Source organism: Osmia lignaria, unplaced genomic scaffold (genome assembly GCF_051020975.1).
Source record: "Osmia lignaria lignaria isolate PbOS001 unplaced genomic scaffold, iyOsmLign1 scaffold0063, whole genome shotgun sequence".
Taxonomy (NCBI): domain Eukaryota; kingdom Metazoa; phylum Arthropoda; class Insecta; order Hymenoptera; family Megachilidae; genus Osmia; species Osmia lignaria.
The window spans coordinates 50,001-57,500 of record NW_027478204.1 but is presented as its reverse complement, the minus strand read 5'-3'; the positions used below and the strand labels follow the sequence as shown (position 1 = coordinate 57,500).

The window sequence follows — 7,500 nt, the reverse complement described above, 5'->3', positions numbered from 1 at the left end:
TTTGAAAGCAACACGCCGTTGGAACTTTGAAAAATTTCGATGCGTCGCCAAAGTTCGTACTTTTCGATAAAATCTTCGTCCTATGATACATTTCGATCAAGAACTACATTGATCGTCATGAAACTGTTTTTTTTTTTGGGAGACGTGTACGCTCCTTTTCATAAAGGAGACTATCTTATTGCGAAAGTCAAAATCGCACGCTCTCACGGCGATTTGCCCCCGTATACGCCTGGGCGTAAGCCCGTGCGTCGCCGACCTAGCGGCCTGCCGATCGGTATTTAGAGGGAGGCACTTTGAAAGCAACACGCCGTTGGAACTTTGAAAAATTTCGATGCGTCGCCAAAGTTCGTACTTTTCGATAAAATCTTCGTCCTATGATACATTTCGATCAAGAACTACATTGATCGTCATGAAACTGTTTTTTTTTTTGGGAGACGTGTACGCTCCTTTTCATAAAGGAGACTATCTTATTGCGAAAGTCAAAATCGCACGCTCTCACGGCGATTTGCCCCCGTATACGCCTGGGCGTAAGCCCGTGCGTCGCCGACCTAGCGGCCTGCCGATCGGTATTTAGAGGGAGGCACTTTGAAAGCAACACGCCGTTGGAACTTTGAAAAATTTCGATGCGTCGCCAAAGTTCGTACTTTTCGATAAAATCTTCGTCCTATGATACATTTCGATCAAGAACTACATTGATCGTCATGAAACTGTTTTTTTTTTTGGGAGACGTGTACGCTCCTTTTCATAAAGGAGACTATCTTATTGCGAAAGTCAAAATCGCACGCTCTCACGGCGATTTGCCCCCGTATACGCCTGGGCGTAAGCCCGTGCGTCGCCGACCTAGCGGCCTGCCGATCGGTATTTAGAGGGAGGCACTTTGAAAGCAACACGCCGTTGGAACTTTGAAAAATTTCGATGCGTCGCCAAAGTTCGTACTTTTCGATAAAATCTTCGTCCTATGATACATTTCGATCAAGAACTACATTGATCGTCATGAAACTGTTTTTTTTTTTGGGAGACGTGTACGCTCCTTTTCATAAAGGAGACTATCTTATTGCGAAAGTCAAAATCGCACGCTCTCACGGCGATTTGCCCCCGTATACGCCTGGGCGTAAGCCCGTGCGTCGCCGACCTAGCGGCCTGCCGATCGGTATTTAGAGGGAGGCACTTTGAAAGCAACACGCCGTTGGAACTTTGAAAAATTTCGATGCGTCGCCAAAGTTCGTACTTTTCGATAAAATCTTCGTCCTATGATACATTTCGATCAAGAACTACATTGATCGTCATGAAACTGTTTTTTTTTTTGGGAGACGTGTACGCTCCTTTTCATAAAGGAGACTATCTTATTGCGAAAGTCAAAATCGCACGCTCTCACGGCGATTTGCCCCCGTATACGCCTGGGCGTAAGCCCGTGCGTCGCCGACCTAGCGGCCTGCCGATCGGTATTTAGAGGGAGGCACTTTGAAAGCAACACGCCGTTGGAACTTTGAAAAATTTCGATGCGTCGCCAAAGTTCGTACTTTTCGATAAAATCTTCGTCCTATGATACATTTCGATCAAGAACTACATTGATCGTCATGAAACTGTTTTTTTTTTTGGGAGACGTGTACGCTCCTTTTCATAAAGGAGACTATCTTATTGCGAAAGTCAAAATCGCACGCTCTCACGGCGATTTGCCCCCGTATACGCCTGGGCGTAAGCCCGTGCGTCGCCGACCTAGCGGCCTGCCGATCGGTATTTAGAGGGAGGCACTTTGAAAGCAACACGCCGCTGGAACTTTGAAAAATTTCGGGGCAAAGCAATACGCGGCTGGGACTTTGAAATATTTCGGAGCGCACCTAAAGTTCGTTATTTTGGCTAAACGGAGCGAAAATCTGCATTTATACCATCACGGACGTTAGTTCAATAGCGTTTAACGATGGATCCACGGTACAGAATGCAAAAATATGATTGTTAAAATTTTCGACTAATCGGTTCTAAGAGGCGAAGCAATACGCCGCTGGGACTTTGAAATATTTCGGAGCGCACCTAAAGTTCGTTATTTTGGCTAAACGGAGCGAAAATCTGCATTTATACCATCACGGACGTTAGTTTAATAGCGTTTAACGATGGATCCACGGTACAGAATGCAAAAATATGATTGTTAAAATTTTCGACTAATCGGTTCTAAGAGGCGAAGCAATACGCCGCTGGGACTTTGAAATATTTCGGAGCGCACCTAAAGTTCGTTATTTTGGCTAAACGGAGCGAAAATCTGCATTTATACCATCACGGACGTTAGTTCAATAGCGTTTAACGATCGATCCACGGTACAGAATGCAAAAATATGATTGTTAAAATTTTCGACTAATCGGTTCTAAGAGGCGAAGCAATACGCCGCTGGGACTTTGAAATATTTCGGAGCGCACCTAAAGTTCGTTATTTTGGCTAAACGGAGCGAAAATCTGCATTTATACCATCACGGACGTTAGTTTAATAGCGTTTAACGATGGATCCACGGTACAGAATGCAAAAATATGATTGTTAAAATTTTCGACTAATCGGTTCTAAGAGGCGAAGCAATACGCCGCTGGGACTTTGAAATATTTCGGAGCGCACCTAAAGTTCGTTATTTTGGCTAAACGGAGCGAAAATCTGCATTTATACCATCACGGACGTTAGTTTAATAGCGTTTAACGATGGATCCACGGTACAGAATGCAAAAATATGATTGTTAAAATTTTCGACTAATCGGTTCTAAGAGGCGAAGCAATACGCCGCTGGGACTTTGAAATATTTCGGAGCGCACCTAAAGTTCGTTATTTTGGCTAAACGGAGCGAAAATCTGCATTTATACCATCACGGACGTTAGTTCAATAGCGTTTAACGATCGATCCACGGTACAGAATGCAAAAATATGATTGTTAAAATTTTCGACTAATCGGTTCTAAGAGGCGAAGCAATACGCCGCTGGGACTTTGAAATATTTCGGAGCGCACCTAAAGTTCGTTATTTTGGCTAAACGGAGCGAAAATCTGCATTTATACCATCACGGACGTTAGTTCAATAGCGTTTAACGATCGATCCACGGTACAGAATGCAAAAATATGATTGTTAAAATTTTCGACTAATCGGTTCTAAGAGGCGAAGCAATACGCCGCTGGGACTTTGAAATATTTCGGAGCGCACCTAAAGTTCGTTATTTTGGCTAAACGGAGCGAAAATCTGCATTTATACCATCACGGACGTTAGTTCAATAGCGTTTAACGATCGATCCACGGTACAGAATGCAAAAATATGATTGTTAAAATTTTCGACTAATCGGTTCTAAGAGGCGAAGCAATACGCCGCTGGGACTTTGAAATATTTCGGAGCGCACCTAAAGTTCGTTATTTTGGCTAAACGGAGCGAAAATCTGCATTTATACCATCACGGACGTTAGTTTAATAGCGTTTAACGATGGATCCACGGTACAGAATGCAAAAATATGATTGTTAAAATTTTCGACTAATCGGTTCTAAGAGGCGAAGCAATACGCCGCTGGGACTTTGAAATATTTCGGAGCGCACCTAAAGTTCGTTATTTTGGCTAAACGGAGCGAAAATCTGCATTTATACCATCACGGACGTTAGTTTAATAGCGTTTAACGATCGATCCACGGTACAGAATGCAAAAATATGATTGTTAAAATTTTCGACTAATCGGTTCTAAGAGGCGAAGCAATACGCCGCTGGGACTTTGAAATATTTCGGAGCGCACCTAAAGTTCGTTATTTTGGCTAAACGGAGCGAAAATCTGCATTTATACCATCACGGACGTTAGTTCAATAGCGTTTAACGATCGATCCACGGTACAGAATGCAAAAATATGATTGTTAAAATTTTCGACTAATCGGTTCTAAGAGGCGAAGCAATACGCCGCTGGGACTTTGAAATATTTCGGAGCGCACCTAAAGTTCGTTATTTTGGCTAAACGGAGCGAAAATCTGCATTTATACCATCACGGACGTTAGTTTAATAGCGTTTAACGATGGATCCACGGTACAGAATGCAAAAATATGATTGTTAAAATTTTCGACTAATCGGTTCTAAGAGGCGAAGCAATACGCCGCTGGGACTTTGAAATATTTCGGAGCGCACCTAAAGTTCGTTATTTTGGCTAAACGGAGCGAAAATCTGCATTTATACCATCACGGACGTTAGTTTAATAGCGTTTAACGATGGATCCACGGTACAGAATGCAAAAATATGATTGTTAAAATTTTCGACTAATCGGTTCTAAGAGGCGAAGCAATACGCCGCTGGGACTTTGAAATATTTCGGAGCGCACCTAAAGTTCGTTATTTTGGCTAAACGGAGCGAAAATCTGCATTTATACCATCACGGACGTTAGTTCAATAGCGTTTAACGATCGATCCACGGTACAGAATGCAAAAATATGATTGTTAAAATTTTCGACTAATCGGTTCTAAGAGGCGAAGCAATACGCCGCTGGGACTTTGAAATATTTCGGAGCGCACCTAAAGTTCGTTATTTTGGCTAAACGGAGCGAAAATCTGCATTTATACCATCACGGACGTTAGTTCAATAGCGTTTAACGATCGATCCACGGTACAGAATGCAAAAATATGATTGTTAAAATTTTCGACTAATCGGTTCTAAGAGGCGAAGCAATACGCCGCTGGGACTTTGAAATATTTCGGAGCGCACCTAAAGTTCGTTATTTTGGCTAAACGGAGCGAAAATCTGCATTTATACCATCACGGACGTTAGTTCAATAGCGTTTAACGATCGATCCACGGTACAGAATGCAAAAATATGATTGTTAAAATTTTCGACTAATCGGTTCTAAGAGGCGAAGCAATACGCCGCTGGGACTTTGAAATATTTCGGAGCGCACCTAAAGTTCGTTATTTTGGCTAAACGGAGCGAAAATCTGCATTTATACCATCACGGACGTTAGTTTAATAGCGTTTAACGATGGATCCACGGTACAGAATGCAAAAATATGATTGTTAAAATTTTCGACTAATCGGTTCTAAGAGGCGAAGCAATACGCCGCTGGGACTTTGAAATATTTCGGAGCGCACCTAAAGTTCGTTATTTTGGCTAAACGGAGCGAAAATCTGCATTTATACCATCACGGACGTTAGTTCAATAGCGTTTAACGATCGATCCACGGTACAGAATGCAAAAATATGATTGTTAAAATTTTCGACTAATCGGTTCTAAGAGGCGAAGCAATACGCCGCTGGGACTTTGAAATATTTCGGAGCGCACCTAAAGTTCGTTATTTTGGCTAAACGGAGCGAAAATCTGCATTTATACCATCACGGACGTTAGTTCAATAGCGTTTAACGATCGATCCACGGTACAGAATGCAAAAATATGATTGTTAAAATTTTCGACTAATCGGTTCTAAGAGGCGAAGCAATACGCCGCTGGGACTTTGAAATATTTCGGAGCGCACCTAAAGTTCGTTATTTTGGCTAAACGGAGCGAAAATCTGCATTTATACCATCACGGACGTTAGTTCAATAGCGTTTAACGATCGATCCACGGTACAGAATGCAAAAATATGATTGTTAAAATTTTCGACTAATCGGTTCTAAGAGGCGAAGCAATACGCCGCTGGGACTTTGAAATATTTCGGAGCGCACCTAAAGTTCGTTATTTTGGCTAAACGGAGCGAAAATCTGCATTTATACCATCACGGACGTTAGTTCAATAGCGTTTAACGATCGATCCACGGTACAGAATGCAAAAATATGATTGTTAAAATTTTCGACTTATCGGTTCTGGATCACTGAAAAATCAAAAAAAATTATTAATTTTGATTAATTAAATTACATATGTAGTTTTATATTGTTATAGTCTCGTATTTGTTAATGTTTTGTCGTAAGAAAATGCAAAAATATCGTTTTAATGTTTTCGTCTCATCGGTTCTGGATCGCTGAAAAATCAAAGAAAAATATTAATTTTGATTAATTAAATTACAAATGGAGTTTTATATTGCTATAGTCGCTTATTTGTTAATGTTTTACCGTAAGAAAATGCAAAAATATCGTTTTAATATTTTCATCTCATCGGTTCTGGGCGGTTTTAAAATTTTTTAAAATATTAATTAAACCCATGATTTACATGAGAATGTGAATTTATTATGTCCTGCATGTTAATTTATTAATTTTCATGTATAGAACGTTATAAAATGAAAGGATATGTTCGACGATATTTCCGGCTAAGTTTTACCGTGCCGGCGGGATGGTACGCTCTCACGGCGGTTTGCACAGGCATACGCCTGGGCGTAAGCCCATGCGTCGCCGACCTAGCGGCCGGCCGTTCGGTATTTATAGGAAGGCACTTTCGGTTCGCTCGGACCGGTCGGGAGTAGCGTCGAGCGTGTGGCTCTTTTATGACTTCGGTTGAAAAGCAGTCTACCGCTCCTCGAGAATATACTTTCTCGACTATTCTCGTTCCGGTTTTCCGTTGCGGATTATTATTAATCTCCACACAGCATTACCACGGGTCGGTGTCTAAGACCGAATGGCCCATATGTGGTGAGCCTTGTAATATAAGGCTGGTGACCTGTATGCACTTATAAATGTTGCATACTTGTACAAACTGAGCATCAACTGTCTGTAACCAAAATTTGTTAAAACTGAAAAAGTTATAAGATTGTATAAAATTTTTGAACCAAGAAAGTAGTGTTAGACGAAAATTCGTTCTATCACTTTTAGAAGGGAGACTGTTTGGAAATATTTAAAGTATAAAATACACAAAAGTCCACTGAATTATGAACAAAATTACGTCCCTGAATTTAAGAAAAGTCAAGAGGTGTCAGAAATAAAATCCTCTCTGATACGTTCAGAGAGGAAAATAAGTATGGAGAGAGGAGTAAAAATGAAAGAAGTTTTAAGGCTGGGGAAACTTCTAAAGGAGAGAGATTCCAACATATCTAATATGTACATTTAAAGCAAGTCCAAGGAACTCTCTCCGTTAATGTTTGAAAAGGTGTGTGCAGATGGAGGAGAAATGTATAAAGTACAGAGACGAGGTTGGTGGGCCCGCTCTAATGATAAAGATTATAAAATTTGGTGGCAAAATGACCAGCATGATCACTGTACGCGCTTTCTCGATTTGTATAGCATGCCACTGTCCGCGCTATCTTTTATTATATTGTCCAGCGTGTGTGGTCTACGTGCTTGCACGATGGATGCACGGCGTGAAAGTGATTTTCGTGCTTTATGAGAGGAGGAGGAGAATATTTGGCCTCTATAAGAGGTACAAAATTTATGAAATGTGTGTTACATACAAAAGAGAAATGGCTTAACGTCGATCGGTCTTACAGGGAGGGCCGACGACGAAAATTTAAATTTACAATAATAACTAAGCTCCCTGGTTGATCCTGCCAGTAGTCATATGCTTGTCTCAAAGATTAAGCCATGCATGTCTAAGTACATACCGAATTAAGGTGAAACCGCGAATGGCTCATTAAATCAGTTTTGGTTTCTTAGATCGTACA

At 41.1% G+C, this 7,500-nt stretch overlaps 1 non-coding gene across 1 annotated transcript in view; it reads left to right on the top strand.

Moving 5' to 3' along the window:
- Nucleotides 1–7,370: 7,370 nt before the first annotated feature.
- LOC143307624 (small subunit ribosomal RNA) overlaps nt 7,371–7,500 on the top strand; it is a 1,923-nt gene continuing 1,793 nt past the window's right edge. Inside the window, exon 1 of the ribosomal RNA XR_013064725.1 lies at nt 7,371–7,500. This exon is cut by the window's right edge and continues 1,793 nt beyond it. This is a non-coding gene — a ribosomal RNA (small subunit ribosomal RNA).